The sequence below is a fragment of the Kogia breviceps genome, chromosome 4 (genome assembly GCF_026419965.1).
Source record: "Kogia breviceps isolate mKogBre1 chromosome 4, mKogBre1 haplotype 1, whole genome shotgun sequence".
In the NCBI taxonomy this organism is placed as follows: domain Eukaryota; kingdom Metazoa; phylum Chordata; class Mammalia; order Artiodactyla; family Physeteridae; genus Kogia; species Kogia breviceps.
In genome coordinates, this window is record NC_081313.1 from 148,732,674 (window position 1) to 148,756,790 (window position 24,117).

Sequence of the window (24,117 nt, forward strand, 5' to 3'; positions counted from 1 at the left end):
GCCTCTTGGCCATCTGTATGTCTTCTTTGGAGAAATGTCTATTTAGGTCTTCTGCCCATTTTTTGATTGGGTTGTTTGTTTTTTTAATAGAGAGCTGCATGACCTATTTATATATTTGGGAGATTAATCCTTTGTTGATTCATTTGCAAATATTTTCTCCCATTCTGAGGGTTGTCTTGTGGTCTTGTTCATAGTTTCCTCTGCTGTGCAAAAGCTTTTAAGTTTCATTAGGTCTCATTTGTTTATTTTATAAGGCTGCATTGTTCCTTTGGTTATTGATGAGCATATAAAAGTCAGAAGTTTTTGATATTATAAAACGTCCAAGTAGTGAACATTCCTGTGTGAACATCTTTGAATATATATGCTTTGTCTCAGTTAACTTCACTCAGAATTGAACTTCTGCATCAAAGAGTTTATGCCCTTATGCTTTTTGTGGATGTTGATACACTGTACCAATTTATGGTTGTTCATGCAGGAAATACTTATTGAGCATCTGTTATGTTTAAGCACTGTGCTGGGTGCTAGCAAAACGACTTGTGAAATTCTGTGAGTGAAGAGACTTGACCTGCCCTTTGTGAATTCTAACAGTGCAGAGAGGGAATAGATAGTCAATAATCATACTCTGCATGTCGAATTACAACTCTGACAAGTGCCAAGGAGAGGGACATGGTACCATGAGAGCATATTTTAGGGAGCATTTGATCTCATCATGGAGTTTAGAGAAGGTTTATTCAGGGATGTTTCAGCTGATATCTGAAGGATGAGTCGGTATTAACCAGATAGGGACGTTGTGGAGAGATTTCTGAGCATAAGGAATAGCACAAGACCCTATAAGAGGAAAGCATATGCTGTGTGGGAGGAACTGGCCGGGATGGTGGGGCTGTTGGGGGAGCATGTCATGATGATGGAGCTGCAAGTGTGGGTAGGAGCTCGATCGTGCAGGCTTATGTTTAAGGTTTCAGACTTTAAGAGGAATAGAAAACCATTGAACTTTCTTGTGGAAGGTGAGTGTGTGGAACATACCCAATTGTACTTTCAACCTATCGTTTTGCTACCGAGTGGAGAATACACTGCGGGGAGAAAGAGTGGAAGCGAGGATACAAGTTAGGAGACTTTTGTAGAAATTGGGCATAATGGTGGCTTGGACCAGGGTGTGGTGGTCATTTTGGTGGAAAGATGTGGACAGATGCTAGAGGTATGTAGGCAGTATCACTGTTAGCACTGGTTGTGGGTTGACGGTGAGGGTGAGGGAGAAATAGCTGTCAGTGACGGTGATTCCTAAGCTTCTGGCTCCTATGGTTGGTTAGCTAGGGTTTTTTAGATATGATGTTAATCTTGATCCTAATTTGTCTTTTGTTATTTGTTGGTTCGTGATAAATACTCTGTCATATTAAGTCTCCTGTTTTGAGTGTACAAAGCATTTTGACTGAAACTGACTGTTGTATGTTATCAGATAACTTTTTAACATCTGCCAGTTTGGTCCTGTATTTTATTCTCTTTCATTTATTAATTAAATTGTTGTATTAATGTAAATAATTATATTAATAGATTTTCTAAAGTTGCATTATCCTTGCATCCTTGGAATAAAGCCTTTTTGTAGTCATGGTATATATCATTGTTTAATAATTATTGATTAGATGTGCTGATATTTTCTTAGGATTTTTATATCTATATTTGTAAAGCGAAATTGGACCATTTTTGCAAAAACTTGATTTTCTTTTCTTTTTATTTACAAATGACTTGAATTTTGTTGTTTTGTAGATATTTGATTGATGTAGAAGGCATGTGGCCAGATGATGCAATTGAATGTAAGTATCAGGGTTGTCACTACTTTCCCCTTTTTATAAAATATGAAGGTAGAAGTGTAGGGGAATTTCTCAAATTTTGGAAAAAGAGAAAAGTTTGTAATTCATTTGTCCTCACATAGCATAACCTTTTACCAAAAGTTTATAAAGGAATGTATCTAGAAATAGCGAGATATAACAGCCTGAATAATTAGTCAGTGGATTTCAGCTTGTTTTTCTTTCTTAAATTTTTTAAATTAATTTACTGAGTTTTGATATTATATCCACTGCACCACCAAGGAAGTCCCTTTTTCTTTCTTCCTTCCTTCCTTCCTTTCTTTAAAGCTCCAAGTCATTTAAAATACATGACTTCTTACTAAAAATCTCCAGTTCATATAACCAAGGGATTTATAACTTCTCCTTTAAAAGATTTATTCCTGGGACTTCTCTGGTGGTCCAGTGGTTCAGACTCTGCACTTCCAGTGCAGCAGGCGTGGGTTCAATCCCTAGTTGGGGAGCTAAGGTCCCACATGCTGTGCAGCCAAAGAAGTTTTTTTAAAAAGTTATATTCCTGTATTATTGAATTTAGTGGTTTAGGTTTTGTTTGAATATTTAGAAGATTTCAATTTATTTACCAGGAACAAACAAAACATCATGTAAAAATAGTTTTCCAGAAAGTATTTCCATCATTCTCTTCTTCCCTTTCTCGTGCAGACTGGTGTTTTATCTTTACAAGTTCTGCGTCGTTCCATAAGAAAGCTGCTCTTCTTCTGGTTTCATAAGAGATGGTGAACAATGGTAAAATATCCAGTTTACCTAAATTTCTTGCGTACACTTCAGGGAGCAAATGATGGGGTGGGATGTTGGGGCTGAGTGAGAGCTACAGATTCTGGTGAGACTGAGAGTCAGTCACAAAAATTCCTGGGCTGTGGTGAAGGGAGAACAAATATAAATCAAGTTCCTGCTGGTGGACAGGAAGCCAAAGTAAAGAAGAATGGTGTGTAGCTGGGCTGTGTAATTGGGCCCATAAGTACTGTGTCTTCTGATGGTAATTATGAACAGAAACCAAATAATAATTACTGCTAACATGTAGGTGACCCATCCTTGAGAGCTGAGGCAGAGAGAAGGAGAGACGGCATTACACCTCGTCTCTGGTTCATTGAGTTTCCCAGGCTGATTTGTGACCAATCTTGGGTGAAATCCTAACTAAATCATTTTTGCTAAGGTGATCAGCTTTCATGGGGTCCTTTCTCTGCACTCTGTCCAATGAAAAAGCCCACTGATGAAACAGCCATGAATAACGTGTTTCGGGGCTTCCCTGGTGGCGCACTGGTTGAGAGTCCTCCTGCCGATGCGGGGGGCGTGGGTTCGTGCCCCAGTCTGGGAAGATCCCACGTGCCGCGGAGCGGCTGGGCCCGTGAGCCGTGGCCGCTGCGCCTGCGTGTCCAGAGCCTGTGCTCCGCAACGGGAGAGGACACACACACACACAAAAAGAACGTGTTTCCACATGGCCTCGCACCTCCATTTCAAATTGCTTTAAAACTTCTTTTCATCCAAAAATCAATCACAGAAAAGGATTGGGATCAAATCCCGTACAGACGTAGTGAAAGAAAAAAGAGAATAAGGAGCAGAATAGCATCTCTTCAGACAATAAAATCAAGTTGGAAAAGACAGGTCCACAAACCAGATCAAAACTGTAACCTGGTATTTCACAGTGGGCTTTTAAAAGATGTTAGGAAAAAGAATGCAAAAGTTGAAAGAACATGGATTGAGGAGGGAATGGGAAGTTATTGTTTAATGGCTATAGAGTCTCTGTTGGGGATGGTGAAAAAGTTCTGGAAATGGTAAATGCTGATAAATGCCACCTTTGGGTGTTTGGTTATAGTTGATCTTCTTCCATGTCAGGGTTTGGAAAGATTCAGAGACTGTGCAGCTGCCTCCATCTTTCTGAGGTCCTGCTCAATCTTTTCTGACATAATTATTTTGAATTTGGAGAGTGGTGATGTTTGCACAGCATTGTGAATGTATTTAATGTCAGTGAATTGTATACTTGAAAATGGTTGAAATACTACATTTTCTTTTATGTGTATTTTACCATAATAAAAAAAGATGAAAGAACAGCATAAACCAGAATTAGGTAAGATGATAGAACTCAGGACAGAATTCAAAATAAAAGAAAAATAATTCAGAAATGAAGACTACATTTAAAATAATACAAGAGTGGGTACTTCCCTGGTTGTCCAGTGGTTAAAAATCTGTCTTCCAGTGCAGGGAATACATGTTGGATCCCTGGTTGGGGAACTGACATCCCACATGCTGCAGGGCAAGTAAGCCCACACGCCGTAACTACTGAGCCCACGTGCTCTGGAGCCCACGCGCCACAACTAGAGAGCCCACGAGGCACAGGGAAGACCCCATGCACTGCAACTAAGAGCCTGCGTGCTGCACCTATTACCTGACACCACAAAAACTAAACAAATAAATTAATTAAATAAATTAAATAAAATAATACGAGTGAATGAACATAATGGATAATGCCTTAAGAGAAACAAACAAGAAAAGGAAAAAAAATTAATCAAGAAGAAGATAAAAAGAATTTTAGAGAAATGGCAAACATAAAACAGGCAAAAATAGGACAGCTCTGAAAAGAGTAATATAAATAGGTGCAAGAATCTATTATACCATAAAAGTGACATTTAAAATCAGTGGGACAGATTAGTCAATCAATTGTGATACATACATGTTGGGGTATAAATATTTCTCTGGAAGGATCCACAGCACGACAAAAGCAGATGTCTCTGAGGAGGGAAACGTGTGGCTGGGGAAAGTGGGAAAAAGGGTGACTTTTCATTGAATTGTCTTGTGTATGTACCTTTTCTAATGTTCTGTCATGTGAATCTGTTACCTCTGAAGTTCGCTGAGTTCAAACCCCAGTTCCCCAAATTGCTAGCTCTTAATCCTGGGCAAACTCTTCACACTCTCCAAGCCTCTTTATCTGTGAAATAAGGTCAGTAACTTAGCCTGGTGCTGCCTGGCACAGAATAAACTCTCAATAAATGGAGTGTATTAGTGAAAAACCCCAAATGCCCATCAGTGCAGGAATGGATTTTTTAAATGGGGTGTATATGTGAAATATACAGTCATGAAAAGGAATGAAGTACTGACACATGCTACGACATGGACGAACTTGAAAACATTATGTTAAGGGAAAGAAGCCAAACACAGAGGTCATATGTGTATTATTTCATGAAATGTCCAGAAAATGCAAAACCATAGTGACAGAAAGCAAATGAATGGTTGCAGGGACTGAAGGAGGAGGGGATGAAGAGGGCCTGCTGATGGTTACGGGGGCTTGTTTTTCCGGTGATGAAAACGTGATGGGTTAGATGACGCTGATGGTTGCATAGGCTTGTGAATGTACGAAATGACACTGAATTTGCAGTTTCAGGAGGTGAATTTTATGGCATGTGAATGACATCTCAGAAAAATAATTTTAAAAATGAAAATTGCCAGATTTCCCATAGTTCCTATCCACTGTCTCCATCTCTCCCTTCTCCCCACTGCATTCCTTTTGACGCCCACCGCTGCCGCTCTCTCCCATCCTCAGTCCCTCGAGCTGCCCCACGAGGCCTCCCAGGGAGCCCCTGAAGCGCTGGGCGCCTGCGTCCTGTGGCTGTTGGAGCGGCTGCCCAGTGTGTGTGTCCCCACCACTCTCACCCGTGAGAGTGGCCGCTTCCCTCGCATTTTTCTCGTGCGTTTCAGCTGATGGTGATGTTCACAGAAGGCAGCACGTGCCCTGGTCCATGGAGGAAGCCCCTCAACTTAATATTTAGGCCCGTCCAGAAGTTTAATCTCATCCATCAGTAACCTCAGGATGCTGTGCTCTGAAAGCCAGGTTGGCCACCTGCGGGCACTTGCAAATACTGAGGACTTCGGAGGCATTTGGGCCTCCAACTGAGGCCTTGTACCTCCACATGCGATGTGACCTCAGCCCTCTGCTGCACCTCTCTTAGTGAAGTGGCACAGGAATACTGACCTTGCCTGTTGTTGCCAGGATTAACTGAGTAGTGCATTGGCTGCCCTGGTGCTTAGGTGTTGAGTACATGGTGATGTACATACCAGGCCCTACTGGTGGGCCTCCTGATGCAGCAGTTCCCTTGGCTCTGCCCCTGTCGTCAGCTGCCCCTAGGATAACTCGGAGCCCGAGCCACTTCTCTGGTAGATTTCCCTATTCCCCCACTATGGTCACACCTGCATAAGGCAACTCAAACCTTTCAGAGATGTGTCCTGAACCTCTTCTTTTCATAAATACCTATCTGGTGGTTGTGAGACTTAAGGCCAACCTCCCCAAGAGACTTTTTCTGTTTCTCCTAGGAAACCTAGACTCATCTTCTGTCATCTTCAACTCTACTCAAATTTTGTTCTTTCAACCCTGACCTCTGACCTTGCTTTTTACTTCTGCCATTTCATCCTCACTCCTGCTTCCTTTCATAAATCCATAAATCTCTTTTGGCCTTCCTAGCCCTGGGCCAAGTTCCTTCCTCTTTCCTCACTTTTTACCCCTTTCCTCCCCTTTCCTTCCTTCTCCCATCCAACTTTCAGTCCTTCCTTTCACATGCAGACTTTGATTCCAACCCCATCAAAAACATACACGTCACAGTTAGCAGCATCTCAAAATTCAAAAGGTTTATTACTCATCTATTAATTCTATTACATTTATTTCTTCAGTTTAATTGTTTTTAAATATATCAGAATAAATAGAGAAATTTATACCTATCTTATCTATATATGGAAGAACAGCTGGTACCCAAGGTGGCACCAACAATCCTAGCAGCTCTTACTGTACGTATCCGTCGTAGTCAGCAATTTCCATTTCTTTTTCCTTCTCAATGAAAAATGTCAGTTTCCCCAGAGAGTTGTATTTGGCAGCATTCTCACGTTCTTGTTGAGCCACCTCTTCATGGCCTCCCGCTCTGGCCTCTGCTCTTGTTCGATGGGCGTTGACATTACTGGCTCAGGAACATTGGGTTGCCTCCATTGAATTTGGCGCTTCCTGAAGTCTTGGAATAGAAATGGGGTTTGGAGCTCCGTTGGGGACTGGCGCTTAGTCAGAGCAGGGGGAACAGGCTCCCGCTGAAGAGAAGTGGAAGGTGAAGTTTTGTTCGGTGCAGGCCTCGGAGCAGCAGACGGACGGACACTAGGCTGGGTATGGTCGGTCCAACCCGGTTGGGTTGGGTTGGTCGCAGTTGGCTGAGCTGGTTTGGCGGGACCTGGCAAAGAGGCAGGAGGTGGCTGGGGTGAACTCACTGCAGCAGGTTGAGCTGGGTTAGTAGCAGCAGGCTGGGCACGGTCAGCCACAGCAGGCCGATGTGAGGCCAGAGACTGTGGCCTCCGAGGAGCAGGTCGAGCTTGAGGCTTGTCCCAGGCAGAAAAAGGCAGAGGCATCCAGTTGACCTTCCCAGGAGGAGGCAGCTCATACTGGGATGGAGATGGACACTCTTTTTCAGCACTGCTGTCTGGTTTCTGGGCTTGGCCTTGAGTTTTCTCAGGACCCTGACCCTCACGTGGGGTATGCCGCCATGGCTGGATCGCTGGGGGTGGCTGGCGGTCTTTAGGGTTGATTGAATTTCCCAAGACCCGACAGGAAGAGAGCCCAGTTTTCTTATCATTCTTCTTCCCCAGTGCGTGAAAAACCGTCACAGACTCCAGCATGCGCGTGGCTAGGGACGTTCGAGGCTTTTTAAAGCTCTCTTGGGTAAGCTCAGTTTGGTGTTTCTTTTGCTTCGTCTTGGGAATTGTTGGCTTCTCTTCTGCCTTGACTTTGTTCCCTGACTTTTTATTCTCTAATGTAACAGATAAGGAAAAAAAACACGCTTTGTGAGACAGTCAGTGATTTGTCCAAAGTCACACAGATAGTAAATGTCAAAATCAAAACTGAACTTCGGTCTCCAGACTTCTAGTTCAATATGTTCCCTCATTATTCCATGGTATTTTGAATCCACTACTAAATGTAGGGGCAAAATAAATGTAATGAAAAACTTTCAAAAGTTTCTTTTCTCACCTGACATGGTCAGAGAAGAAGAGGAAACATCAACTGCAGATACAAGAGATGAGGAGACAACACTAGAGGATGTCTGAGTGGCTGCAGCTGAACAGCGCATGTGTCCAGTACAAAGGTCACTGGTAACTGGTCACTGGTCACTTGTGATGATCCAAATTTATTTACAAACAACTCCACGGAAACCCCAATACTCTAACAAGTGGTAGTAGGTTTGGTAGGAGAGGGATGTCACAAAGCAGGCAGTTTACAGGTATGAGATAGCCAATAGGGAGGTCCGATCCCCAACAGGAAGGCAGGATTGGGTGAAGAGAGTGTAGGAGAGCTATAACAACACCTAAATTTCTGAGCTCCAGGGAGGAAATCCTAGAAGACAAATTTACCTCCCCCAGGCTCTTAACATTAGGGAAATCATTGCAACATTTCTTACAGACGTTCATTGATATAATTAACAGTTACTTATATTCTACAGAGTATTATATTTTATGTATCATATACTTAGATATATATATATATATATATATATCATTAATATCCTTAGGAAGGAAAGAGCCATCAACTTTGAACTATTACAGTTGTTCTGAAATCATATCTGTCTAATTAGTGAACTTAGAGCAGTTTTTAAGGAGCAAAAGTAGGGATGAAGAAGCTCTTTCTGTAACTTGGTTAAAGAGTAGGGTGAAGTTTGTTGAGTGTACCTTGTGGAGAATGTGGTGGTCCAAGGCTCTTTTAGTTTCATCTCCTTGACTCCTACCTTCCTTGGGCTGGGCTAGGCTGGGCCCGGTGGGACTTGCGACTTACATTTCTCTTCTGCTTTCTTTTTTTTTTTTTTTTTCATTATGGGCATTGTTTCTAGGACAAGCCTAGATCTTGCATTCTTACCTTCATGGATGTTACTTCCTGTCAACTTCCAGCAGCAGGAGTCTTCTTTTCAATGCTTGATGCTTCACAAAATACACTCAGCCCGTTGGAAGCAAATACCAGAGAGCAAGGAAACATAGCTGGTTGCAAACCTTTCCTCTTCCAGCCTTTGGTTGCAATTCTTTTGCCCATAATTTGCTACCTCCAGTTCCTTGGGCCACACAAGTATCCTGCCATCCAGCTCTTTTATGTGTGAGAGACATTCTAAATACTGTCCCTTTTTCTTTGCACAGAAGTATATACAGTGTGGCAGTTACTGTAATCTCCTACCCCTTACAAACAGCCACTCTAGAATCTCAGACCTCTAGGATTCTCCGTCTTGCATGCTTGGGTGCAAGGCCAAACAAAATGAAGAGGAGAATAATTAGAGAAAGAAGAGGACATTCGTGGAGAATTGGGAGCAGGTAAGGTGAAAGGGCACAGGAGAAAAGAGATTCATGTAGATTTTTTTTCTGTGGGAAACAAGTTGACACACTTTGGCCTCATTTTGTATTACCAGAACAGACAGTTATAGATATATTTAAGTAGCTCAATAGTGCAGCAACTGCCGTGAATTCTGTACACTAAAGAGAACAGTCTTACATATATTTTTTCATTTTGTTTTATGTCATATTACCTTATTTATAGCATTCACTGGTATGTTTGTAAAATACAGATATTTCTAAATGCTCTGGTTTTGTCTACAGGGTTATTTCCTTGTCATATTTTTAAGGACTCCAACATTGTAAGACATACTGCATGTTTTTCTCTTGACGATGGTTTATCTTGACGTATCATGAACTAACTTGACCTGTTGGATTTTGTGGAGAAACTTTAAAGAGGGTCTGTGAAAAAGGCATTGTGGTGAGTCGCATTATGCACCCAAGCGTAAGGAGCTGATATGTGCCATCAGCCCAACTTGGCCTGGATTCCCTCTGTTTTAGTTGCCCTGGTTAGTGCTTTTCTCCCTCACCACGCTTGTGACTGTGATAATGTCAGTAAGGGCTGAGTTGCTAATGATTTATATGTGAGGTAAGCTGGTTTGAGGGAGGAAATCTATGGATCTAGTCATTTTCCTTGGTGGTCAGCTTTCAGGGGTGCAAAGATTGATCTTTCTGGGGACTTTTCCAGTACCAGGAAGATATCCCATAGATGGGACCTCCAAAGACACACATTTAATTTTTAGGCCTGTTTTTCCTATTATGAGATATGAGTTTTTTCCCTGATGGGGATGATGCTTATCTGAGAAGAAATTGTGAAAGGTGTTGTAGTATAGAGATGTGGCTTAAGCTTTTAAGTTTTTCTCAGGGTTTTCCCCCTAAGCTTCCTACTTCAGAAGGCCTGTTTACATGATACTACTATGTGACCTGAGGCTAACAACTTACTAAATACCTGCAAGCCAGATCAGTGTCTCTTTTCTCTATATTTCCATGGACATCAAGGGACCCATAGCTACTGCAGGTTAGGGTGGGTGGTGTGAGATTGGGGCAAGTGTGGTATGACAAATTTTGGTATCACTCAAATGTTTGCCTATTAAAATATTCAGTTCCAACATTCAATTCGATGTAGGCAAACCCTTAGTTAGGCTTTCCTTGGTTCCAAGCCTATGTAACCTATTTTCTCTCCCTAGTTCCAGCCATTTAACTTTAGCTTGCAGGCTCAGCCTCATCTTAACCTCTAAAAGAATCTTACATGTAGGAGGAAGAAACTAAAGAGCTCTATTTCAACACTTAGGAACATCAAGCTCTACCCTGACCTAAACCTTTATTCTTATAGTTAGGGTATTGTCTTGTCCGGTATACCCACTTTCTGCATTTTGAACCCATCAAGTTAACCGAGACCTGGCTTGGTGTAACATAGCCAGTTCATCTACCCCTGAGGCTGTCCTTAATTCTTCCCATTGTCACATTTTGATTTAATTAAATACTGGAATCCCTCAAACCCTTGCATGTGTCCTGATGCCGTATCAGATACTGGTCGATTTTGTTAGTGTCAAATACTTAGCTGTCTGATTCTCCAAATATGCCTTCCTCCTATATTTTCCATCCCAGCATACTACATACCCATGCAGGCATTGTTATATCTCATGTTGGACCCACTCCCATCCAGAGGCCTACTCTATGCTAGTTCCCATACTTTCTGGAAACCTTGTTATGGCCAGGTCTGGATTTTTTTTTTTTAACATCTTTATTTGAGTATAACTGTTTTACAATAGTGTGTTAGTTTCTCTTTTACAACAAAGTGAATCAGTTATACGTATACATATGTTCCCATAACTCTTCCCTCTTTTGTCACCCTCCCTCCCACCCTCCCTATCCCACCCCTCTAGGTGGTCACTAAGTACAGAGGTGAACTCCCTGTGCTATGCTGCAGCTTCCCACTAGCTATCTAATTTACATTTGGTAGTGTGTATATGTCCCTGCCACTCTCTCACATCGTCACCGCTTACCCTTCCCCCTCCCCATATCCTCAAGTCCATGCTCTAGTAGGTCTGTGTTTTATTCCCATCCTACCACTAATCTCTTCATGACATTTTTTTTTTAGATTCCATATATATGTGTTAGCATACAGTATTTGTTTTTATCCTTCTGACTTACTTCACTCTGTATGACAGATTCCAGGTCTATCCACCTCATTACAAATAACTCAGTTTCATTTCTTTTTATGGCTGAGTAATATTCCATTGTATATATGTGCCACATCTTCCTTATCCATTCATCTGTTGATGGACACTTAGTTTGCTTCCATGTCCTGGCTATCGTAAATAGAGCTGCAATAAACATTTTGGTACATGACTCTTTTTGAATTATGGTTTTCTCAGGGTATATGTCCAGTAGTGGGATTGCTGGGTCATATGATAGTTCTATTTGTAGTTTTTTAAGGAACCTCCATACTGTTCTCCATAGTGGCTGTATCATTTTACATTCCCACCAGCAGTGCAAGAGTGTTCCCTTTTCTCCACACCCTCTCCAGCATTTATTGTTTCTACAGTTTTTGATGATGGCCAGTCTGGCCGGTGTGAGATGATATCTCATTGTAGTTTTGATTTGCATTTCTCTAATGATTAATGATGTTGAGCATTCTTTCATGTGTTTGTTGGCTATCTGTATATCTTCTTTGGAGAAATGTCTATGTAGTTCTTCTGCCCATTTTTGGATTGGGCTGTTTGTTTTTTTGTTATTGAGCTGCATGAGTTGCTTATAAATTTTGGATATTAATCCTTTGTCAGTTGCTTCATTTGCAAATATTTTCTCCCATTCTGAGGGTTGTCTTTTGGTCTTGTTTATGGTATCCTTTGCTGTGCAAAAGCTTTTAAGTTTCATTAGATCCCATTTGTTTATTTTTGTTTTTATTTCCATTTCTCTAGGAGATGGGTCAAAAAGGATCTTGCTGTGATTGATATCATAGAGTGTTCTGCCTATGTTTTCCTCTAAGAGTTTGATAGTGTCTGGCCTTACATTTAGGTCTTTACCCATTTTGAGTTTATTTTTGTGTATGGTGTTAGGGAGTGTTCTAATTTCATACTTCTAGAGGTAGCTGTCCAGTTTTCCCAGCACCACTTATTGAAGAGGCTGTCTTTTCTCCAATGTATATTCTTGCCTCCTTTATCAAAGATAAGGCGACCATATGTGTGGGGGTTTATCTCTGGGCTTTCTATCCTTTTCCATTGATCTATATTTCTGTTTTTGTGCCAGTATCATACTGTCTTGATTACTGTGGCCTTGTAGTCTAGTCTGAAGTCAGGGATCCTGATTCCTCCATCTCCATTTTTCGTTCTCAAGATTGCTTTGGCTATTCGGGGTCTTTTGTGTTTCCATACAAATTGTGAAATTCTTTGTTCTAGTTCTGTAAAAAATGCCAGTGGTAATTTGATAGGGATTGCATTGAAGCTGTAGATTGCTTTGGGTAGTATAGTCATTTTCACAATGTTGATTCTTCCAATCCAAGAACATGGTATATTTCTCCACCTATTTGTATCATCTTTAATTTCTTTCATCAGTGTCTTATAGTTTTCTGCATACAAGTCTTTTGTCTCCTTAGGTAGGTTTATTCCTAGATATTTTATTCTTTTTGTTGCAATGGTAAATGGGAGTGTTTTCTTAATTTCACTCTCAGATTTTTCATCATTAGCGTATAAGAATGCCAGAGATTTCTGTGCATTAATTTTGTATCCTGCAACTTTACCAAATTCATTGATTAGCTCTAGTAGTTTTCTGGTAGCATCCTTAGGATTCTCTATGTATAGTATCATGTCATCTGCAAACAGTGACAGCTTTACTTCTTCTTTTCCTATTTGGATTCCTTTTATTTCTTTTTCTTCTCTAATTGCTGTGGCTAGAACTTCCAAAACTAGGTTGAATAAGAGTGGTGAGAGTGGGCAACCTTGTCTTGTTCCTGATCTTAGTGGAAATGGTTTCAGTTTTTCACCATTGAGAACGATGCTAGCTGTGGGTTTGTCATATATGGCCTTTATTATGTTGAGGCAAGTTCCCTGTATGCCTACTTTCTGCAGGGTTTTTATCATAAATGAGTGTTGAATTTTGTCAAAAGCTTTCTCTGCATCTATTGAGATGATCATATGGTTTTTCTCCTTCAGTTTGTTGATATGGTGTATCATGTTGATTGATTTGCGTATATTGAAGAATCCTTGCATTCCTGGAATAAACCCCACTTGATCATGGTGTATGATCCTTTTAATGTGCTGTTGGATTCTGTTTGCTAGTATTTTGTTGAGGATTTTTGCATCTATGTTCATCAGTGATATTGGCCTGTAGTTTTCTTTCTTTGTGATGTCTTTGTCTGGTTTTGGTATCAGGGTGATGGTGGCCTCATAGAATGAGTTTGGGAGTGTTCCTTCCTCTGCTATCTTTTGGAAGAGTTTGAGAAGGATAGGTGTTAGCTCTTCTCTAAATGTTTGATAGAATTCGCCTGTGAAGCCATCTGGTCCTGGGCTTTTGTTTGTTGGAAGATTTTTAATCACAGTTTTAATTTCAGTGCTTGTGATTGGTCTGTTCATATTTTCTATTTCTTCCTGGTTCAGTCTCGGCAGGTTGTACATTTCTAAGAATGTGTCCATTTCTTCCATGTTTTCCTTTTTATTGGCATAGAGTTGCTTGTAGTAATCTCTATAATCTTTTGTATTTCTCCAGTGTAAGTTGTTACATCTCCTTTTTCATTTCTAATTCTATTGATTTGAGTCTTCTCCCTTTTTTTCTTGATGAGTCTGGCTAATGGTTTATCAATTTTATTTATCTTCTCAAAGAACCAGCTTTTAGTTTGATTGATCTTTGCTATTGTTTCCTTCACTTCTTTTTCATTTATTTCTGATCTGATCTTTATGGTTTCTTTCCTTCTGCTAAATTTGGGGTTTTTTTGTTCTTCTTTCTCTAATTGCTTTAAGTGCAAAGTTAGGTTGTTTATTCGAGATGTTTCCTGTTTCTTAAGGTATGATTATATTGCTATAAACTTCCCTCTTAGAACTGCTTTTGCTGTATCCCATAGGTTTTGGGTCGTCGTGTCTCCATTGTCATTTGTTTCTAAGTATTTTTTGATTTCCTCTTTGATTTCTTCAGTGATCACTTCGTTATTAAGTAGTGTATTGTTTAGCCTCCATGTGTTTGTATTTTTTACAGATCTTTTCCTGTAATTGATATCTAGTCTCATAGCATTGTGGTCGGAAAAGATACTTGATACGATTTCAATTTTCTTAAATTTGCCAAGGCTAGATTTGTGACCCAATATATGATCGATCCTGGAGAATGTTCCATGAGCACTTGAGAAAAATGTGTATTCTGTTGTTTTTGGATGGAATGTCCTATAAATATCAATTAGGTCCATCTTGTGTAATGTATCATTTAAAGCTTGTGTTTCCTTATTTATTTTCATTTTGGATGATCTGTCCATTGGTGACAGTGGGGTGTTAAAGTCCCCTACTATGATTGTGTTAGTGTCGATTTCCCCTGTTAAGGTTGTTAGTATTTGCCTTATGTATTGAGGTGCTCCTATGTTCGGTGCATAAATAGTTACAATTGTTATATCTTCTTCATGGATTGATCCCTTGATCATTATGTAGTGTCCTTCTTTGTCTCTTGTAATAGTTTTTATTTTAAAGTCTATTTTGTCTGATATGAGAATTGCTACTCCAGCTTTCTTCTGATTTCCATTTGCATGGAATATCTTTTTCCATCCCCTTACTTTCAGTTTGTATGTGTCCCTAGGTTTGAAGTGGTTCTCTTGTAGACAGCATATATATGGGTCTTGTTTTTATATCCATTCATCCAGTCTGTGTCTTTTGGTGGGAGCATTTAATCCATTTACATTTAAGGTAGTTATTGATATGTATGTTCCTGTTACCAATTACTTAATTGTTTCGGGTTGTTCTTGTAGGTCTTTCCCTTCTCTTGTGTTTCTTGCCTAGAGAAGTTCCTTTAGCATTTGTTGTAGAGCTGGTTTGGTGGTGCTGAACTCTCTCAGCTTTTGCTTGTCTGTAAAGGTTTTAATTTCTCCATCAAATCTGAATGAGATCCTTGCTGGGTAGAGTAATCTTGCTTGTAGGTTTTTTTTTTCCTTCATCACTTTAAATATGTCCTACAACTCCCTTCTGGCTTGTAGAGTTTCTGCTGAAAGATCAGATGTTAACCTTATGGGGATTCCCTTGTGTGTTATTTGTTGTTTTTCCCTTGCTGCTTTTAATATGTTTTCTATGTACTTAATTTTTGAAAGTTTGATTATTATGTGTCTTGGCATGTTTATCCTTGGGTTTATCCTGTATGGGACTCTCTGCACTTCCTGGACTTGATTGACTATTTCCTTTCCTATACTAGGGAAGTTTTCAACTATAATCTCTTCAAATATTTTCTCAGTCCCTTTCTTTCTCTCTTCTTCTTCTGGGACCCCTATAATTCGAATGTTGGTGCGTTTAATGTTGTCCCAGAGGTCTCTGAGACTCTCCTCAGTTCTTTTCATTCTTTTTTCTTTACTCTGCCGTGCAGTAGTTATTTCCACTGTTTTATCTTCCAGGTCACTTATCCGTCCTTCTGCCTCAGTTATTCTGCTATTGATCCCATCTAGATAGAGTATTTTTCATTCCATTTATTGTGTTGCTCATCATTGCTTGCTTCCTCTTTATTTCATCTAGGTCCTTGTTAACTGTTTCTTGAAATTTGTCTATTGTATTTCCACGATTTTGAATCATTTTTACTATCATTATTCTGAATTCTTTTTCAGGTAGACTGCCTATTTCCTCTGCATTTGTTAGGACTGGTGGGTTTTTATCTTGCTCCTTCATCTGCTGTGTGTTTTTCTGTCTTCACATTTTGCTTATCTTACTGTGTTTGGGGTCTCCTTTTTGCAGACTGCAGGTTCATAGTTCCCGTTGTTTTTGGTGGCTGTCCCCAGTGGCGAACGTTGGTTCAGTGGGTTGAGTAGGTTTCCTGGTTGGGGGGACTAGTGGCTCTGTTCTGGTGGATGAGGCTGGATCTTGTCTTTTTGGTGGGCAGGTCCACGTCTGGTGGTGTGTTTGGGGATGTTGGTAGCCTTATTATGATTTTAGGCAGCCTCTCTGCTAAGGGATGGGGCTGTAGACCTGTCCTGCTCTTTGCTGGGGATGGGGTGCCCAGCAGTGTTCGTTGCTGGTCTTTGAGTGAAGCTGGGTATTGGTGTTGAGATGGAGATCTCTGGGAGATTTTCACCGTTTGACATTGCGTGGAGCTGGGAGGTCTCTTGTGGACCAGTGTCCTGAAGTTGGTTCTCCCACTTCAGAGACACAGCCCTGGTGCTTGGCTGGGGCACCAAGAGCCTTTAATCCACACGGCTCAAAATAAAAGGGAGTCAAAATAGAAAGGAAAGAAGGAAGGAAGGAAGGAGGGAGGGAGGGAAGGGAGGAAGGAAGAAAGGAAGGGAGGAAGGAAGTAAGGTAATAATGAAGGAAGGAAGAAAGCAAGAAACGAAGGAAGGAGGAGAGGAAGAAAGGGAGGAAGGAAGAGAGGAAGGAAGGGAGGAAGGAAGGAAGAAAGGGAAGGAGGGATGAAAGGAAGGAAGAAAGGAAGAAAGAAAGGGAGAAGACAAAGTAGGATAAAGTATAGTTATTAAAATAAAAAATAATTATTAAGAAGAAAAATTTCTATTAATAAAAAACAGAAAAACGGGTCAGTCTAACCCTAGGACAAATGGTGAGAGCAAAGCTATACAGACAAAATCTCACACAGCAGCACACCCATACACATTCACAGAAAGAAAAAAGTGTAAAATAATAGTATATCTTGCTCCCAAAGTCCACCTCCTCAACTTGGGATGATTCGTTGTCTATTCAGGTTTTCCACAGATGCAGGGCACTTCAAGTTGATTGTGGCGCTTTAATCCGCTGCTTCTGAGGCTGCTGGGAGAGACCTCCCCCTCTCCTCTTTGTTCACACAGCTCCTGGGGTTCAGCTTTGGACTTGGCCCCGCCTCTGCGTGTAGGTCGTCCGAGGGCATCTGCCCTTTGCTCAGACAGGACGGGGTTAAAGGAGCAGCTGATTGGGGGGCTCCGGCTCACTCAGGCAGGGGGGAGGGAGGGGCACAGATACGGGGCGAGCCTGTGACGTCAGAGGCCGGCGTGACGCTGCACCGGCCCGAGGCCCGCCGTGCGTTCTCCTGGGGAAGCTGTCCCTGGATTCCGGGATCCCGGAAGTGGCGGGCTGCACGGGCTCCCGGGAGGGGCGGTGTGGAGAGTGACCTGTGCTCACACACAGGCCTCTTGTTGGCGGGAGCAGCAACCTTAGCGTCCCACACCCGTCTCTACTGTCCGTGCTGACAGCCGCGGCTCGTGCCCGTTTCTGGAGCTCCTTTACACGGTGCTCCTAATCCCCTCTCTTCGCGCCCGAGGAAGCAAAGAGGCAAGAAAAAGTCTCTTGTTTCTTCGGCAGCTCCGCACCCTTTTCTGGGGCTCCTTTAAGCGGGGCGCTTAATCCCCTCTCCTCGCGCCCAGGAAGCAAAGAGGGAAGAAAAGGTCTCTTGCCTCTTCGGAAGCTCCACACTTCAACCGGACTCCCTCCCGGCCAGCCGTGGCGCACTAACCCCTTCAGGCTCTTTTCACTCTGCCAATTCCAGACCTTTCCCTGGGATCCGACTGAAGCCCAAGCCTCAGCTCCCAGCCCCCGCCCGCTCCGGCGGGGAAGCAGACAAGCCTCTCGGGCTGGTGAGTGCCCGTCAGCACCGATCTGCTGCGGGAATCTCTCCGCTTTGCCCTCCGCACCCTGTGGCTGCGCTCTCCTCCGCGGCTCCGGAGCTTCCCCCTCCGCCACCCGCAGTCTCCGCCCGCAAAGGGGCTTCTAGTGTGTGGGAATCTTTCCTCCTTCACGGCTCCCTCCCACTGGTGTAGGTCCCGTGCCTATTCTTTGTCTCTGTTTGTTCTTTTTTTCTTTTGTCCTACCCAGGTAGGTGGGGAGTTTCTTGCCTTTTGGGAGATCTGAGGTCTTCTACCAGTGTTCGGTGTGTGTTCTATAGGAGAAGTTCCACGTGTAGATGTATTTCTGTTGTCTCTGTGAGGAGGAAGGAGATCGCCGCGTCTTACTCTTCCGCCATCTTTAAGCCATCTCCGAGATGGAGGTTTAGAAATTGAGTTTCAGTCTTGTTTAAGTCTCTTCTCATCAGACTGGTCTCGTGATTTTCTACACACCACGTTACTTCCTGTGTACCTTTTCTTGGTGTTGTTCATGCCTGGAGTGTCTCCTGTGCCTGCTCAAATCTTGATCCAATCTCCTTTGTACCGTGGAAGTTTGTCATGCTGGCTACTGTCAGAACTGATTTTACTTAAGTTTCTTGTTAAGCCACAAACCACACATTTTGTATATTTTCTGTTTTTTGTGCTTGTCTGTATTTTTTGTTTGTTTGTTTTGTTTTGTTTTTCGGTACGTGGGCCTCTCACTGTCGTGGCCTCTCCCGTTGCGGAGCACAGACTCCGGACGCGCAGGCTTAGTGACCATGGCTCACGGGCCCAGCCGCTCCGCGGCATGTGGGATCTTCCCAGACCGGGACACGAACCTGTGTCCCCTGCATCGGCAGGCGGATTCTCAACCACTGCGCCACCAGGGAAGCCCTGTTTGTCTGTATTTTAATGTTTCTCTTCAAGAAATATTATGGGAAGGGAAATAGCAAGATGTAAAGAGCAAAAAAGTCATCGTGATCTTTAAATTGTTAGAACATGTATCTGCAATCATAATTATAACACACTGTGGTATGTGTTAAAATAGGAAATATATGTCACGTCCATAAGAGCAGCAAACTCAGTGATGTTAGTGGGGGTGTCATGGAAGTAATCACAAAGCAGGTGACTGTTAGTTGGAGTCCTGAAACATTAGTGTGTGTTCCCTGTGTCCAGTAGTGGTCTGGAGGGGTCAGGAAGCCTGCCTTTCAATTTGAGGGAGCATAGGGTTTGAGGTCCTCTCTCCTCTATGGCTCTAGTATACTGCATAGCAGCTAATAAAATACTGGGTTTATAATTGACATTTAAATCGCTGATTGGTCATCAAGATTGGGAAGTATCATTGGAAATGAAAATAGGAAGAATCTTAATAAGAGTTTTAGGTATTTCTTTTTTTCCTATGTCTCAAAAGGTATGTAGTATTTTACTGAGTGGTTGGGAATACAGTTTGCAGTATTCAGTGTATTCAGTTTTAGTATCTAAATACAATTAAACTGCTGCTGTTAACTGGAATAATACTTTGTTACTGACAAGTTTTAGAATGCATGTGTTCATCAGTTACTTGTTTGGGAAGACTGTAGTTAATGATTTTAAGAATGTGGCTATAAACCTCCGATTGACTCAAGAAAAGCAAATGAGTCAAGATTGACAAATGTATATTGTGTGTGTGTGTGTGTGTGTGTGTGTGTTTCCCTTTTAGTTATTTGGCAAGGTGTAAAGAACTCTATCTCTCTGAAGACAGTAAACTTCATGGGGTGTAATGTGACATGGCAGGGAGCGGATCACATGGCCAAGATCTTAAAGGTGATTTTTTTTTATGTTTGAACTTTCATGAAAACATATGTGATTGACGCACATTAATATATTGATACAGATGGCAGTTAATTTTTGTCTTTTGACACATGTGAGTGCAGCTTTCATTTTGTTGAAAGAATATGACCAGTTTTCAGTTTGGGATTCTACCATTTAGTAAAGATAGTCCACTTAATTTTAGAAATAAGAGATTTAATATATAATACCTCATAATATTTTTATGTATTTTTATTTACTGAAAACGTTGATTGTGATACTGTGAAAAATTATGCCATTCTAGTCTTCAAGACTTAAATGAATCAAGTGTTTACCAGCTGCTGTAGTTTATAAGCTAATAAAAATCACTACATCAGCAATTTGTAAATATAGTTTTTAAAATAATGCCTTAACAACTTAACAGTGGTTATAATGACTGTATTTAGGCCTAAAGTTATTTAATAATTTGACACGAAGCCTTTTTAATAGTTTGATGGTGCAGATCAGGGATGGGTGAACTATGGCTGGTGGGCCAGATCCAGCCCGTCACCTGGTAAAGAAACTGTTTTTGGAACATAGTGGCACCCGTTGTTTACATGGTAGCTATGGCTACCTTCACGCTACGCCAGTGGGGTTGCGTAGTTGCAACAGAAACTGTATAGCCCACAAAGCTGGAAATGTTTAAATTTAGATTTTAAAAATTGAAAAATTCTTTGATCCTATAGAGGGCAAGTCCATTGACCCCTGGGATTGAAAACAGTCAAGAACACGGGTGCCGAAGCCAAAGGCCTAGGTTCCAATTCCCTTTCTTCCATTTCATAGCTAGTGACCATGAACCAATCACTTAACCTCTGTGCCTCATTATGAGGTTGAAATGAACTAATTTGTATAAATAGTTTGTAATTGATTGCTGTTATTAGCAATCACTAATTTGTAAGTGATTGCTGTTATTTTTGCTTGGAGCTTTTAGAAGTTATTATTAATAGAAAAATGACACTCATGATTTTCGTCGTAGAGTGTCAAAGGCACTTTGAGTCCTTTATTTTTTCAAGAATGTAATAAGACTTTTTTCATTTAAAGTCACTGTTACCTATTACCAAAATTTATTTTATGAATATAAAGAATTGAATGTCTTTAAGACAAGACTTGTGGTGAAATGTGAAACCATTATTTTCCCAAGGCACATCAAACTTGCTGTGCATAGTCCAGGCCTCTAAAGTCTGTGTGCATACCCTAGGTAGCACGTGAGATCCATTTTATGATACACTTTTAAAAATAATGCCTTGGACTTCCCTAGCGGTCCAACAGTTAAGACACTGCGCTCCCAATGCAGGGGTCCCAGGTTCGATCCCTGCTCAAGGAACTGGATCCCACACGCATGCCGTAACTAAGAGCCCGCATGCCACAACTAAAAGATCTGGCATGTCGCAACTGAAGATCCGGCACAGCCAAATAAATAAATAAATATTTAAAAATAATAATAAAATAATGCCTTGGATTTAGGAAAAGAAAATATTAGAACCTATTTGCCTTTGTATCATTTTAAAACTATCTGTGTGGTGTATAATGTACATACATTATATGTATAGAACTTCGTGTATATAATTTGTTAATAAATAAGATGCATCTTAAAAAGTTTTCTTATGGGTTACCCTACCCAGTCAGGTGTTTGGAGACCATTGGAGGACAGAATGATGACATTTAGAGCCTCAGCAATCATAGAATTTAGGACCCATTCCCTGATTTAGAAGCTAAGGAAAATAATTCCTAGACTGTCATTGAGTTGTCCAGCTTTACATAACTGTTCAGAAACAGGTCATCCAGTGGCTGGAATCTAATCACTGACGGACTAGAATCTGGGTCACTGGACTCGTAAACCAGAATGACTGTTTAATTTCTCAGCTTGATTCCCCTGCCATATATGCTTGATATGTGTGTGTGAGTGAATCTCTGATGTAATAAGCCATACTCAGTAGGCACACCCTGTTTCCTTATTCAAGCATCTTAATTTCATCCCGTGAAATCTGTGAAGTATCAGACCACCAGAAGGCATGCAGACACCTGGGCTGAGAGTTTTCCTTCCAGGAGATCTGATCTTGACTGTATGGCTAGTTTGAGGCAGGTCACTCTGAACTACAACACCTCATTGGTGACCTGGGTGCAAGTGCTTTTGCGGAATCTCTTAGTGAGGATTTGTGGCTTGGAGGTCAATTCTAAAATTGAAACTATTGAATTTTTAATATGATATATGCTTAGCTTTTGGCATGATACTGTTGTGATAGGATTTTTTTAAAGCCTCATTTTTCCGTTAGGTTTTATTTTGCTCGTAAACTTTGTCTATGAGTTGCATATATTCTTTATAGAAAATGCAGAGTTACAAGAGAACAATTACCTATAATCTTAATACCCAGACATAATCACTGTTCATTTTGGTGGGTATACTTTCAGTCTTTTTTTTCTATGAATATATTTTGTCCACTTGGGGATAACAAAAATAAAATTGTAGTATACTTGCTATTTCATATTCCTGCTTTTTTCATTTAATGATGTATCATGTAGTATTCCATCATATTGATGTCCCATAGTTTAATCAGTTCTTTGCCATTCGATTTAGACAGTTTGCTTTTCCCTGTCAGAAACATTGTGAATACGTTGTATATACGTCTCTGTGTCCATCGGGATTACTTCTGTAGAGTAAGGAACTAGAAGTGGAATGACCGGAGTGTGACATACTTGTAAGACTTTTGATACACATCACCGAGTTACCATCCAGAAATGCTATGCCAGTTTGTAGTCCACCCCAACAGTGGACGTGAAGCCTGCCTCTCACAAACACTGGCTTGTAGCACTTGTAAAAAAATGTAAAACTACAAAAGTGAGTACCTCTCCATTTTCTGTGCCAGTAGGATTACTCCCAATTTTATAACTCTTTTCAGTTAATTTAGTATGAGCATTTTGGCAAGTCAGTAAATTTGCATCTCCTGCATCGTTTTTTGCGATTGTTCAGTATTCCATTATGTGAGTATGCCACAGTGCACATAGCTTATCCATTCTTGTATATAAGCTTTGTCGAGTTTTTCACTTACAAATAGTACTCTGATATATATCCTTACCTATATCTCTGACTATTTATTTTGGTTAAATTCTTAGAAAGAGAGCTATTGGATCAAAAGGGTATAGACATTATTTCAAGGCTCTTCGTACAGAATCTTGGCTTAATCTGATAGGAGAATAACCACATTTTGTTTTATTTTGTATTCATTTGATTTACTGGTGAGGTTTACTGGCTGTTTGTATTAATCTGGCTATTTGGTTAATTAGAGCGTGTGTCCATTCTTCTGTAGTGAGAGCGTGTAAGGCTTGTATCATATCCTGTCAGATCCGTATGTCTGACTTGCTATTTCTGTGTGTCATGGGGGTGTTGAAAGACTCCAGTTACTTTAACGTGATGGTCCACACAACACTTAAAAAAAGACTCACCATAGTTTCCTTTCATGGAATAGTTTTAAATACCTGTGCTTTGGTGATGATCCCTTTGGTTTAAATGAGTAGGTTGTTCAGCCCCAGAACGACTAGAATTCATGATCAGTTTTTCTGGCTTTTGTGTGACTTTTTATGGAGAGAATTCTTGACCATCATGCTTTCATGATAGGTTTTTAGTATGGATTGTCTGTTCACACATTGTTTGAATTTGTTATTATTTGTATCCTCTTAGACTTGTCTTTTTTGCTCTAAAACTAACACTTATTACATTTCTTCTATTTTGTTTTCCCCTTTTAAGTAGTTTCAAGTGTGATTTAGAGCTGAAGATCATGATCCAAAGAATGGCGTGCATCTCTGACCTCCACCAGTTTTTGCTCGTGAGGTTTACATGCCACTGCTGCCCTTGCTAATTATGAACTGAGATTCATTTTGTGATGCTTTTTGCTCATAGGTTATATACAGTTCTTCTTCTGTATACAGTTATACAGTTCTGTAATTGTAAACTATGTTGGGTGATTTATTGGTACTAAAGCCAGGGTTATCATTGCACATCCAAGAAGAGGTTTTTAAATTGGATTATGCATTATGTGTGTGCGTATAGGTTTCTGTTGTTTTTCCATACCCCAAATTACAAGCCTGCCATGACTTGTGTTGTGCAGGACTCTTCCACACGTGAGAAACTGAGAGTTGTCTATATGTTAAATCTGTAGAGTTAGCAAGTGACCTTTTGTCTTTCATCAAAAGCACTTGACCTGCAGCACTGTGGCCTCACCAGTGAAGGAGCAAAGGCTTTACTAAAGGCCCTTGAAACCAATAGAACTCTGCTCGTTCTGGTAATAAGAAAAAATCCACCTGTTGGTATGTGGTCACTTTTTAAAATTGATTAACACATAGCAAAACAAAAAGAATTTGTTCACGTAT

At 40.9% G+C, this 24,117-nt stretch overlaps 3 pseudogenes; 1 reads left to right on the top strand and 2 right to left on the bottom strand.

Annotated features, from left to right (window-relative positions):
- LOC131755467 (RNA/RNP complex-1-interacting phosphatase-like) overlaps positions 1-24,117 on the bottom strand; it is a 289,322-nt pseudogene that overhangs the window by 95,348 nt on the left and 169,857 nt on the right.
- LOC131755443 (UDP-N-acetylglucosamine--peptide N-acetylglucosaminyltransferase 110 kDa subunit pseudogene) overlaps positions 1-24,117 on the bottom strand; it is a 149,681-nt pseudogene that overhangs the window by 81,365 nt on the left and 44,199 nt on the right.
- The window catches only part of LOC131755521 (centrosomal protein of 78 kDa-like), a 74,743-nt pseudogene that overhangs the window by 41,587 nt on the left and 9,039 nt on the right, over positions 1-24,117 (top strand).